Source organism: Helianthus annuus, chromosome 17 (genome assembly GCF_002127325.2).
Source record: "Helianthus annuus cultivar XRQ/B chromosome 17, HanXRQr2.0-SUNRISE, whole genome shotgun sequence".
Lineage (NCBI taxonomy): Eukaryota > Viridiplantae > Streptophyta > Magnoliopsida > Asterales > Asteraceae > Helianthus > Helianthus annuus.
In genome coordinates this window covers 171,339,482-171,352,843 of record NC_035449.2, presented here as the reverse complement: position 1 = coordinate 171,352,843, position 13,362 = coordinate 171,339,482, and the positions used below count along the sequence as shown (strand labels likewise).

Here is a 13,362-nt window from a genome sequence, read left to right as displayed (position 1 = left end):
GTTACTCAATATCTTCAATTATATTAACTAGTTTTTGCCATCCGCGCTTTGCGGCGGAAAAGCGTCGCATGTCACCGATCTAGTGCACCGTGTTTTTGGTTCATGATGACATCAATACGGTACTCGCAGCTAGTATAGCAAACGAAAGAGAAACGCAAAAAATAAAGTCGTGATGTATCAAAACGATGTTGTCACATTGTTTACGTGTATTGAAACATATAGAAATGAATATCAATTTGGTTTCGTAGTGCCAACTCCGGTAAAAAGCCAAAATAAAAAGTTCATTTTATAACTCAAATCGAAAGACCATTTTATACGAATATAAAACTTCACATCCAATTTTTAACAAAGTTTATTAAATCTTGGGCTTACAATGTTAGACCACACCAAGTGCAGTATATCAATTACAAAACACCACAAACATTACTGACCCATACTTGAATCCATCCTACACCATTGGGACCATGAGACATTTAATTCCTTTTGCTCAACTCCTGACCCAAGTGTCTAATCTGTTCTTTCGCCCCTTCCAGATTAGGTTCCTTCTGTTTGATTACCAAGTTATTTTGTCACCTTAATATGACCCAAATAGCTACCTGCATGATTGAATGAAGGAGCTACTTCCATTTTTATGTTCCCCTGTACTGTAAGTGTGTCTTAAAGAGACCATTTAGGCTGATAAAAAAATTCCTTTGGCACCTGCTTCGTGAAGCCACAAAATCCCAAATCGCTGTAGTTTTGTTTACATTATGTTGAGATCTTTAAAAATTTTCATTATACTCAACCTATAACTAAGTTGTACCAATTGCATGAACATAACACTTCTACTCAAACTTGCTGCACCAATTGCATACACTTCACAGCAAGTAGGAATCAGGCTTGTAAATTTAACAAGTATAAAAACAAATAGGGTAGCTAGGATTCGGACCCAGGTCCATTGGCTTACAATGAAGCATGGTTTCCACTACACCAAGTGACAACTTTATGGAAAAACTATTCCTATATGTTTATATACTACTGCCGTAATTGATTAAAAAAAAAAAAAAAAGAATTCGGGCCCAGGTCCATTGGCTTACAATGAAGCATGATCTTTTGTTCCTATCTAAAGATAGTACCAAATTGACGTTGAATTAGAAATTTTACATGTGTTCACATGTTGTCCCTTTTTTGTTCTATGAGAATGACGATGTGGACCAAATAAAGATAATGGCCTCAAATGCCGTTGCGAAACCCCCTAAAATCCAATGCGATAAGACTGAACTTAACATTTAACAATCAAGTAACCATTGTACACTCCCGGCAACTTATCATCCTTATCTGCTAGTTTGCCCAAACAACCCAAAGAAAACACCCTTGAATCAGACCTGAAAAACAACCACAAACGGTAATTAATAACTTAATAATCTGCCTCATTTTGGGGATAGTTTTCCATGTTTAATCCTAAAAACCAAAAAAAAAAAAAAAAGTATCAGTTATTTGCTAAAAACCCTAGTTGTTCAACCTTTAGGAACTGATCAACAACAGAACCTGATTGAATGCAAAGACAATATATACGATATGCCATTCTAAGTCTGACCGTACAGGTTAGCAAAATGGTAACCCTAAAACGAATTATCAATTACCATTGTTAAAGCTCCATTGAAATTTTTGAAGATTTTGGTGGTTGGTGGGTTTGAATAGTGAGTGCGGTGTGATAACTGATATGCAATCAGTATGACTTTTAGGATAACCACGGAAACCCTAGAAATTGGCCGGATGCACCACCGCCAACCTCGCCGGAACCTTAATTTGGCTGGAAATCGAGAATCAAAACCATCATCAGCATCTATGTTATCCTCGTTTGCTGACACTCCTCCAAACCCTAAAACCCTTTGTCATCGACCGGATCCCACCATTGTCGTCAATCTCATTCCAATCTCTCTCTCTCTCTCTCTCTCTCTCAATACAGAGAAGAAGAGGTTATGGATGTGTGTTTGGCGGTGTTGGGAACCATGATGATGCTAACACCGCCAAATAGGCCCAATCACGCAGCAACAACAACAGCACATTCACTTCTCATTTCCTTTGCCTATTATAAGAGATTAATTGTGCAAATAAATCGCCACATGCACCATGATCTGCATTACAATTGTTGTTTTAACATACATGATTTGTTGTACAAACAGGACAATATACATGCTCAGATACTGAGATCAATGTAAGCCAACATATTGAGTAAATAAAACAGCATATGAGCATACAAATCTTAGTAGCCTATGCATACTACAAGCACATGTTTAATCTACAGTGAAGTAGAAACTCAAATAACCAAAAAAAATCATTCCACCATATACTACCGGTATGTATATAAAAAGAACATATCTAAAAGTAAAATTCAGACTGAAAAACAACCACAACATCAATTTGCGGTTAAACCCAAAAAAAGAAACTCAAGTCACCTGAAATCGCACCTCACAGTCTTAACTGGAGCTCCTGGTTCATCACCGGAACCCCATGTCGTCGCTGGTGACCCATGTGCGGCAGACCCTGATTCCGATGGTTTAACCACCCTCGTTGCCGCTGGAGGCGTGGCAGCAACCTACCCCGTGTCTCTCTCCCATCTCTTCTCTGATCTCCACCGTCTCTCTCTCCCATCTCTTCTCCGATCTCCCCCCACCCTCTCTCTCCTCCGGTTTTCTCAGTATCTTTTAGAATCTGGAAAATGTGAGTGAGAGGTGAGGAATTTGGGGAAGAAGCCCCCTCAACACGTGTGTGTGAAAAAATCATGTCATAAGCATTACATGCCACACATTTGTTTATCTGTGGCCCAATAAGCTTGTTTGACACTATTCATTTCGTTTGCTTATTAATAAGAGATTAATAAGAGATTAATAATTAGCTAGGTTTGATTTAGTTTTAAAAAAAAATCTGTTATAATTTGACCATCTTTTATTATCATTGTGTAATTAATGCCCGACATAATCTATCTATATTTTCTATAAAAGGAGAAATCCCAATAACATAAGAAAAGCTTATGTGGCAGCCATAGAGGCTGTCCAACAATGCTTTTCTTATGTCATCAACGATGGGGTGACAGACATAAAGGAGCCATAGTGACATCATAAAGCTTAATATTAAAACACTTTAAAATTCAAAACTCTAGCCCACATTCTTCAAACATCTGCCTTCCATTCATGCTTCAAACATCTGCCCAGATTCAAATTTCAAAATTCTGGCTCCAGATTTAAAATTCAAACCATATAGGTATATAAAGCTCTTTTTAATCTCAAAGTCTCATAACAAACATAAACTCTAATTCTCTCTCTACGGTTTGAATTTTCCCTCTCTCTCTCTCTCTCTCTCTCTCTCTCTATTTCTCATCGGAGCTTGAGGTCATTGTCACACCCCCAAAATCCACACGCGGAGTATCACCGCTTGGGAGCGTGACTGACCAGGATCAAGCCATCAATCATATTGAACATAGTATATAATAATCGAAGTAGTTCGTAAAAACCCAATTCAATACAATTGATGTTCAAACCAAACATAGTTTAAGTAGCGGAAGCATAATATGAAAACCCAATGTATGTAATAAGTTCAAGTGTTATAAAATGTAACAAAACATCCAATCCATGCTCCACAACGACCTGCTCCTCCCTGTGCAAGCTCCATATGTACCTAAGGTCCTGCAAGGCATGCAGCAGAGAGTCAACAACTAGTTGAGCGAGTTCACAGTTTATAGTTCAGTAATTGTAATAGTATAGTAAGCCTTGTGTTCGTTCATTAAGTCATGTATCGTATTAGTTCGTATCGCGGCCCTCTAGGCATGTATGCGAAGATTAGGGAAAGTTTCCAAGTATTCTAGACTAGGTATATTTGTATCGCGGCTACCCGGCATGTGTGCGAAGTTTAGTGTATAGTTCGCGGCCTTCCTAGGCATGTATGCGAAGATTAGTCATATTATCGCGGCCAACCCCGGCGTGTGTGCGAAGATCAGTTCTATAAGTATCACTAGTCTAGTCGTATCTTATCAATAACCCTTCCTCACCCGAGGATCATATAACTAAGTTCCATAAGCTAGGTAAGTACAAGTAAATAATCCAAACCCATTCCCACCCTGGGAACCCCATGCCTTGGCTGTGTGAACTCACCTTGGTTTGCTCGGTATGCTAAAGAATACACACGCTCACAGTTAATCAATCACGACCTATCGTACGCACGTATGTATAATCAGTTTCCGTTCGTAACAATCTTGCACACAATCTAACGTCACATAGTGTGTTTGGCAGTTAATCATCATGCGGCATTTAAGCAGTCAGTCAAATCCATGTAAATTCATGCTTGACAGGATAACAGGCAGTTAACATACTTTACCAGGTTAACACATTTAATAGGGTTACATGCATATCTTAACAAAGTTAACATCTCACGGAATTAATAAACTAATAGAGTTTACTAAGTTAACAACGTTAATAATGAACAGGTTCAATAAACTAACAGTGTTTCATGCTGAACTGTGTTACCAACATACTTAACGGGGTTAACAGATTTAACCTAACGAGTTTACTGTACGAGCATCTTGGATGAAAACACAACAGACTTGTCCTATATGTCATTCAAAAACTCGGATCATTCAACACTTATAACTTCTGATCACATGTAATATAAAACTCGGACCAAGGGGTTATCCATCAAAAATTCGGACAACACCACAAAAGTCGGACAAGGTGTTTTAACACCACAAAAGTCGGACCAAGGGGCTCCCCCCCTTTAAACTCGGACAGGGGAGGCCCCTCAAAAACTCGGACATGGGGCTTGTTCCTCTTAAAACTCGGACAGGGCATTTAAAGCCCAAAACTCGGACCACCTATAGCATTCATAAAGTTCGGACTCCATATGTTAACTAAAAGGTCGGACAAGTGCTTGGGGTTAAAACTCGGACCTCAATCCCTCCTTTAAAACTCGGACTATCATCTTCCTTAGTCACAAGTTCGGACCCCCTTTATCAATTAAAAGGTCGGACATATATATCATATTAAAATTCGGACTAAATAAACACATGTAAAGTTCGGACCCTTTAACAAACATCATTATGCGAACATTCAACTCTGATGCAACAGTTACGTTTTTGTTTTCATACGATCAGGAACCCTAATTCATACATTGCATAGCAGAAATCAATTCAACAACTAACATCTTCATTATATCAAGCATATTGGCATCAGACAATCAATTAAACACCCAATCATAACCATTACACAATAAATCAGAATTGATTGTAAGCACAGAACCATCATATGAGGAACTAGGGTTTACAAGAATCACAAGAATCAAGAATTGATAACAATCAAAGAATCAATAAACAATTACCCTGGATTGATTCTAGCTGTAGAGTGGAATCAAGAGTGATGATTGAGAGCTTGCAAATGATGAAGCAATTGATTGTAGAGAGGATTGCAGAGAAAATCTCAAGTACGTCAGATGACTGTGTGGTGATTAGTGAAGGGATTAGGGTTAAGAATGATTAGAGTTTCACTAATTACTCTACGCACCCTTAATTATTATCTATTACATATTACAGGCACAAGATGTACATTTCACAGTTTCATCACCACATTCAAGTATTTGTCAAATCTTTCACAAGTAATACATAACCACGCACAATCACAATACACTTTATTGTATCAAAACGTATACAGTTTCATAACAAACTAATTGTGCAAATAATTAGCTAAACAAACAATGAACGTGCAATAAATGCGAGAGTGGAATCTTGGAAACTCGAGTTGTCACAGTCATTTCACAGCCTACGTTGCTAATCTCGACCCTCAGGTACTGTTTATTCATCATGTTTAACACCGATTTGAATACTATGCAGACCAACGGTAGTTTAAAAATAGATATTTTTTGATTTTTTTGTTACACCCCAACCGATGGCGGAATCATCGGGGCATGGCACTGAGCGAAACAAATTGTCCAGAAGTTTCCATAACAATTATCATTACTATTCAGTTTATATAATACGTCCCATACCGTACCTCAAATAGCAAACAAAATATTACAGTTAAGATCCAGACAAATATTCTGTTCCGACAACTCAGATTTAAATATAAATATTGTTTATCTATATCTAGAGACTCAAGCTGCAAGATCTACAGACAACTATGCTCTAGACTTTTATTCTAGCTTCGCCTTCCTAGCAGATAAGCATCTTAAACACCTGTCACATACGTTAAAATAAAGTCAATACATAAAATGTAAAGGTGAGCATACAAGTTTGATAATAGCATATAGAGTTCGAAATAGTTTACGCATAACCAGCACGTACACAGAGGAAAACGAAGCATGTTAATTATCAACATGGATCTATCGATACCAATGACTGCGGGTTGACTGTCCGAGGTAGTTCGCAATACATGATTACCACCGTAATCGATGCAAGTAATTGTCCTTAACAACCCCCGTGTGAACGGGTGCTGAGTCCATACTATAGTACTATCGTCGTTAGGGCAGGTAGACAGCATTCCACGTGTAAACATAACAACAAGCATTTATTTAGTCACGTAATACATGCGATAACGGTTAGCGTTTAAAGTAATTGAGTAGTGTGTTCGATTGTGATTTAGAATAGGTAACGTATGTAACACCCAAAAGTGCTGAAAGCAAAGAGGGATCGAGTATACTCATAGCGGTTGATGGATTGAAGGGAGCGCTTGAGAGTAAGGTTAGCCTGAATAGTTTGATAGCACAACGATAAGCAATGCGTAAAACGGAAAACAAGTGTTGGATGGTCGGACAACTGGTTGATCGGATGGTAGTCCGATCGGACAGCTGATCGTTCGGTTGGCAGTCCGTTCGAACAGCTGCCCGGTCGGTCGGTAGGCCGATCGGATGGTTGTTCGAATGGATTGTTTCTTCCTTTGAGAAGGATGTGTTTGTGTATGATGGTTTGACTTTTGAAGTTTTCGTTGTAGCATTAGAAAATATTGAAGTATCTTTACCTTTCAGGTCGGTCGATCGAACGGTCGTTCGATCGGCCGACAGCCCGATCGGTTAGCTACTTCTAACAAGACAAGTTCTCAGCAGAGTGTCACCTGATCGGATGGCTGTTCGATCGGGTGGCACTCCTAGTGCATTGAACATGTTGAAAGTCGACTAAGTGTTGAAGTATAGTATCTCATGATCCGAAGAGTAATCCGGTCGGACGGTAGTCCGATCGAACAGCTGTTCGTTCAATACTAGTCTTCAAAATTTATTAAGCGTAGGGCCATGTGTTAGCCGATCGGCTGGCCCGTCATTCGGGTGACTGTCCGATCGGCTGGCTGTCCGTTCGGACAGCAGTCCGATCGGTCAGCATCCTGACCTGGTCGGCCTATTCGTCTAACACTTGGTTGTTCTGATTTGTCGTTTTATTGTGATATATTGAGAGCGAGTTGAACAATAGAAAACTCGTCTTTACTTGGTTCTCCTGATCGGACAGGAATCACCCAAATCCGGCTGGTGAACTGTTCAGGACGGAGTTTAACGTTTAACCCGAAATCGGTGAATCTCGTGGATAGAATCCGGATCTTGAGTCATGCAACCACCGGAATGATTAGCAAGTCGGCACAAGCTCCGTTTCTATCGATTTGAAGGCACTGAGTGTAAAAGAGTTGAAAGAAAGTTGGAAAACTATCTTTCAATCCTTTCCATCATGTAAATGTTTAGATCCATGAAAGATCTTTGTTTGTTTATGTGGAAATCGGCTAGATCCAAGTTATTCTTGGTGGATTGAGGCCAAAACATGAAGTTCTTCAAGGACACCATGATGACATCATCCTAGAACACTTGAATCTTGGTGATTTCACGGTTAAAAGTTAAGATTTGAAAGATAGAAAGGTGTAGGAGTACGTGTAGATCAAGAAAGTACAAGATTTAAGATGAAATCTTACCGGAATCGAGAGAAATCTAAGAAAAAGAGGGGAGCACGAGCTGGTCGGACAGAGGTTTCCAAAAGTAGAAAGTTTGAGAGTGACAAGGGGTATTTATAGGATGCCAAATGAGGAAAGTGCTGGCTGATCGGCCAGGCAGCTCGATCGGACAGCCTGTCCGATCGGACAGCAGTCCGATTGACTGGCTGTTTGATCGGCTGGTAGCCTGATCGTTCAGCTGCACGATTCGAGCGTTCAGTGTGACGATTTTTGATATTTCGATTTCGATTGAGGACGATGCGAGTACGATAGAGTTTCCTATTCAAATTATTTTTAATCCCAACCACTATATCTAACATACAATCATCTATATCTTGCACTGTCTCTTCTCCACCAATTATGATAATTCGATTTCGATTGGGTTTCGGTTTCGAGTCGAGTTTCGATTGATTACCACACATAACATGAAGTAAACATGCACAAGTAACACATAAGGCACACACACGTATAACAATAATACCAAAGTTGCACAATTCGAGTTTCGAGTTCGATGAATAAACTTCGATTAATTCGATTGTAATTAATTACTCCACATAATACAACTAACATAAAAACATAAAAATAAATAGACTAACTACAGTCAAAAAGTCAAACAGGGATTGAGCAAGGAGAGAGACAGATCGCAATTAGCGATCTTTTCTTCCTTTGACTTCAATCTTGACTTTGACTTTTACTTTCGGAAACACGGGGTGTTACAGCCTCCCCTTGTTTAGGGAATTTCGTCCCGAAATTAGGCTGAGAACTGCACAACATCGTGAATTACCTTTTGCTACTTTCTCTCTCTAGACTTTCACTTAAACAACTGCGGGTACTTTGCCTTTATGTCGCTTTCGAGTTTCCAAGTGAACTCCGCGCCTCGTTTGCCTTCCCATCGGACTTTCACGATAGGAATGCGCGAGCGTCTGAGTTGCTTGGTTTGGCGATCCATGATTTCGACAGGCTTCTCCACGAAGTGTAGCGTTTCGTTTATTTGAAGGTCGTCGAGAGGTACAATCAGATCATGCTCAGCCAGGCATTTTTGGAGGTTTGACACATGGAAAGTCGGGTGGACGTTACTAAGTTCCTCCGGTAGTTCGAGTCTGTAGGCGACTTTTCCGATCCTTTCCAGAATCTTAAAAGGTCCAACATATCGAGGCGCTAGTTTCCCTTTCTTGTCGAATCTAACTACAATCTTCCAAGGTGATACCTTTAGGAGTACGTAGTCGCCAACGTCAAATTCCAGGGGCTTGCGTCTTCTATCAGCGTAACTTTTCTGTCTACTCCGAGCTTTCAATAAGTTGTCTCGAATTTGGAGGACTTTGTCAGTCGTTTCTTGCAATAGCTCTGAACCGGTTAGTTGCGAGTGACCGATCTCGTGCCACACAATTGTCGATCGACATCTTCTTCCATATAGGGCCTCGAATGGTGCCATCTGGATGCTGGTATGGTAACTGTTGTTGTACGAGAATTCGACTAACCGCAGATATTTGTTCCAATTACCACCGAAGTCTATGACACACGCACGGAGCATGTCTTCAAGAGTACGGATCGTTCTTTCAGTCTGTCCGTCAGTTTGAGGATGGAATGCGGTACTTAAGTTAAGCGACGTACCGAGAGCTACTTGAAACGTTTCCCACAATCGCGAGGTAAACGAGCATCACGGTCAGAAATGATGTCACGAGGCGTACCATGATTACAAATGATCACGTCGGTGTAGATTCGGGCTAATCGTTCTACCTTGTATCTTCCCGTATTGGCAAAAAGTGGGCTGATTTGGTCAAACGATCAACGACAACCCAGATGCTGTCGTGACCTGATGACGTGGGCGGAAGTTTGGTTATGAAATCCATAGCTATACTTTCCCACTTCCATATAGGGATTGGCGGTTGTTCGAGTAAGCCAGAAGGTCTTTGATGTTCAGCCTTGACCCTTGCACAAGTCAGGCATCTTCCGACATTGAGAGCGATATCCCTTTTCATGCCCGGCCACCAGTACTTGTAACGAAGATCCTGGTACATTTTATCGACACCGGGATGGATAAAATACCGGGATTTGTGGGCTTCGTCCATCAAAATCTTTCGCAATTCAGTCCGCTTAGGGATCCAAATTCGGTCCAGAAAATAGAAGATCTTATTCGATTTGCTTACAAGCTGGGCTCCATCGTGATAGATTCTCTCCTTCTTCAAGGTGCGTTCATTAAAGCAAGCATGTTGGGCTTCGCGGATAAGGGTTTTGAGATCGTGTTGGGCTTGGGTATTACGAATGCTGAGCAAATAACTCCGTCTGCTGAGCGCGTCGGCAACGACATTTGCTTTGCCTGGGTGATAACGAATCTCACAGTCATAATCGTTGAGGAGTTCTACCCATCGGCGTTGACGCATATTGAGTTCTTTCCGATCAAAGATGTGTTGTAAACTCCTGTGATCGGTGAAGATCGTACACTTGGTACCATACAGGTAGTGTCGCCAAATATTTAATGCAAAAACAACCGCGCCTAACTCGAGATCATGGGTTGTATAGTTCTTCTCGTGGATTTTGAGCTGTCGAGAAGCGTAAGCTATAACCTTGTCTCGTTGCATGAGAACACAGCCAAGACCAAGGTTGGAAGCATCACAGTAGACAATGAAGTCGTTGTTTCCGTCGGGCAATGAGAGAACAGGAGCATTGCAAAGCTTATGCTTGAGGGTTTGGAAAGCGTAATCTTGTTCGGTTCCCCAAACAAAAGACTTGTCTTTATGCGTAAGAGCGGTAAGCGGCACAGCGACTTGGAGAATCCTTCGATAAATCGTCGTTAGTAGCCCGCTAATCTGAGAAAAGAATGGACTTCAGACGGGTTCTTTGGCATAACCCAGCTCTTATGTGACACCTCGAAAATTCGCGTCCTATAATGTATTGACCCGTGTCATAAGCTTGAATGTGAGAAAGAATACTCTACAGGGACTAAAGTTGACAAACATGGAAAGTATGTGAATATAAAGGTTCAAATTGTCAACAAAGGATAAATATATCCTAGAATGGCCCTACAAAATGTACATACCTTCAAACGAATAAATCATGGATCATACGGAGCTAAATATGAAAGAAAGTGAGAAATTACAAACTACAGGGGTTAAATGTGTCAACATGTTTAAGTTATACCTCTGAGTGACCTTATAGCACACCCGAAGCTTTGTAACGGTAAATTATGCTCACTAGAACACATGATAAAAATTTCATAAAGTTTCGTTATCGTATGAGAAAGTTATGATCAAATTCGTATATAAGGGGTTAAAAGCGTCAACGATGAAGTTATGACTTTTCGGGTAAACACAAAGAAAACCAAGGACTTAACAAAGTGGGTATAAGTCTTGAAGCCCTTATAAGTCAACTTGGAGGGCTCATAATGCAAGAAATAATGTCGAAACAATGTTATAAAGGACCAAGGACCAAAGCCTAAAAAATCAAAAGTTTGGATTTGATCAGAAGGGGCATCGCGCGACGCGAGGGTCCCTGGGGGGCTACGCGTGGCGCGAGGGGCCCTCTAATCCGAAAACCTTGGCTAGTGTCCCCTAGGTGCTTTGTAACCGACTTTATCAGATCTTTTCAGCAGCATGGGCGACCCCTAACAGTTCCTAGGCACTAGGAAACACTTGTAATGATCTGGGATCCATACTAGACTTGCTTGTCATGATCATGATGGATTAAGAACACTATAAAAGGCCTTTATGTTGCAACCTTGTAACCACACCTTCCATCAGCATTCTTGGAGCTTCCTGGAGCATAAGAGCAGACCCTAAGCATCTCTAATCGTGCATAGGACTTCAGTAAGTATGCTTGACCTTCCTTAGTTGAGTTTTTACTTAGTTTTAGCTTAAAAGTCAAACCGTCGTAATTAACGTTTGACTTAACGATTAATCACTATTGGTCCAGTGATTAATCGAATCAAAGGTAGTTATAAGTTGGTAATTATGTGGGCATTACACCCTCAAAAGGGCACCCTCTGATTCGCACTCTAACTAGAACAAATGTCGGGTCAAAGTTGTTTAGAAAAAGTCAACAGAATGCTAATTTATGAATTAACACCAAATTAACAATGTAGAAGGCATGTAACCTATTTTATCATTCATTTAACTTGGTAATAAGTATAAGAACTGGTCTAAGCTTGTTTGATCCGACAATTTTCTGTTTAGACCTGGTTTGCAACCGAAAGTCGCAAAACTTTGACTTGGCTTTGACTTCAGTTCTGACCCGTTTTAGTAGAGTCTAGAAATGCCTTAGGACTTCCTTAGGACCAGGTTACATGATAGTATAACCCACTGTGACTGATTCGATGTTTGTCCGAGTCGTTTGCACATTTCCGTTAAATGCTTAAAAGTTGACCATAATGCCCTTTTGATCATAAAACAAGAAATTTGGGAATGTGAGAGAGCAAAAATCTTTGTTACTGATTTATAAACATGTCCCTAAAGTTTCATAACGATTCGAGGTCCAGAATAGGATTTATTCTAAATAGCGCAATTAAGAAACTTTTGTTAATTAAACGGCGCACTTAGCATAAAGCCTATCTAAAACCCAATTTTGACACCTGATATTCGCTAATTTACACATATTTTAGTCCCCCATTTTATCCCCATTTTATGCGTTTTCGGCCGTAAAACCGTCATGCGGATACTTAATCATGTATAGTTTTGTTTACAGGCCTAAAACAACATACCAGACAAGATGACAGTGAAAACGAGGATTTTCCAGGCGAAACGAATGAACTGCGAACATTCTGTGGAAAATTCTGACCTGGGCAAGTTGCACCCCCGTGCGACTGTTGGCACCCCCGTGCGGATGCGACAATAAGGCTCAGCTCGGCGTTGCACACCCAGTGCAACTGGTGGCACCCCCGTGCGGATGCGACAACAAGGCTCAGCTCGGCGTTGCACACCCAGTGCGATCAGGAGTGCAACGAAATCCCGGCAACGCACCCCCGTGCGACTGGTTGCACCGCCGTGCGACTGGTTGCACCCCCATGCGGATTCGATGACCAGCCCCTATCCCGGATATGCACGCCCGTGCACCCCATGGCACGCCCGTGCGAGACCGAAGACCAGTCAAATCTGCTGATGTCACGCAGTATGGTGGACCACCACCAATAATTGCTTAAAGTGCACGGTCGTGCGATCGAAGAACGACCGTGCAACATCGAAAAAGCATAAAAACAGAACAGAACCATTCTATTAGTAACTCTGGAATTTTGGAGAGCTCCACAGGCGATTTTCAGGCTCCGGAAGCATCAGCTTTAGCCCGGATTCAAGCCACATTGTCCGGTTTTGCTCGTTTACTATCCGGATTCTTAATCTTGTGCTTGTTTATGGTTTGGATTTCTACCCTTTCCAGAATTTTGTTAATGTTTCAAGCATTTAGATTAATATTTATGTATTATTGTAGCCTTTGGGCAAAAACACAA

The 13,362-nt window shown here is 40.8% G+C and overlaps 1 long non-coding RNA gene across 3 annotated transcripts in view; it reads right to left on the bottom strand.

Annotated features, from left to right (window-relative positions):
- LOC110920881 overlaps nucleotides 1-2,790 on the bottom strand; it is a 67,565-nt gene extending 64,775 nt beyond the window's left edge. The window contains exons 1-2 of one of the 3 annotated variants that reach the window (XR_002581954.2): nucleotides 2,439-2,790; nucleotides 1,144-1,364 (exon numbers count right to left, since the gene is read on the bottom strand). This is a non-coding gene — a long non-coding RNA (uncharacterized LOC110920881). The remainder of the gene's footprint in view (nucleotides 1-1,143; nucleotides 1,365-2,438) is intronic. The other 2 variants (XR_004886012.1, XR_002581956.2) reach the window with 2 other exon arrangements.
- Nucleotides 2,791-13,362: the final 10,572 nt, after the last annotated feature.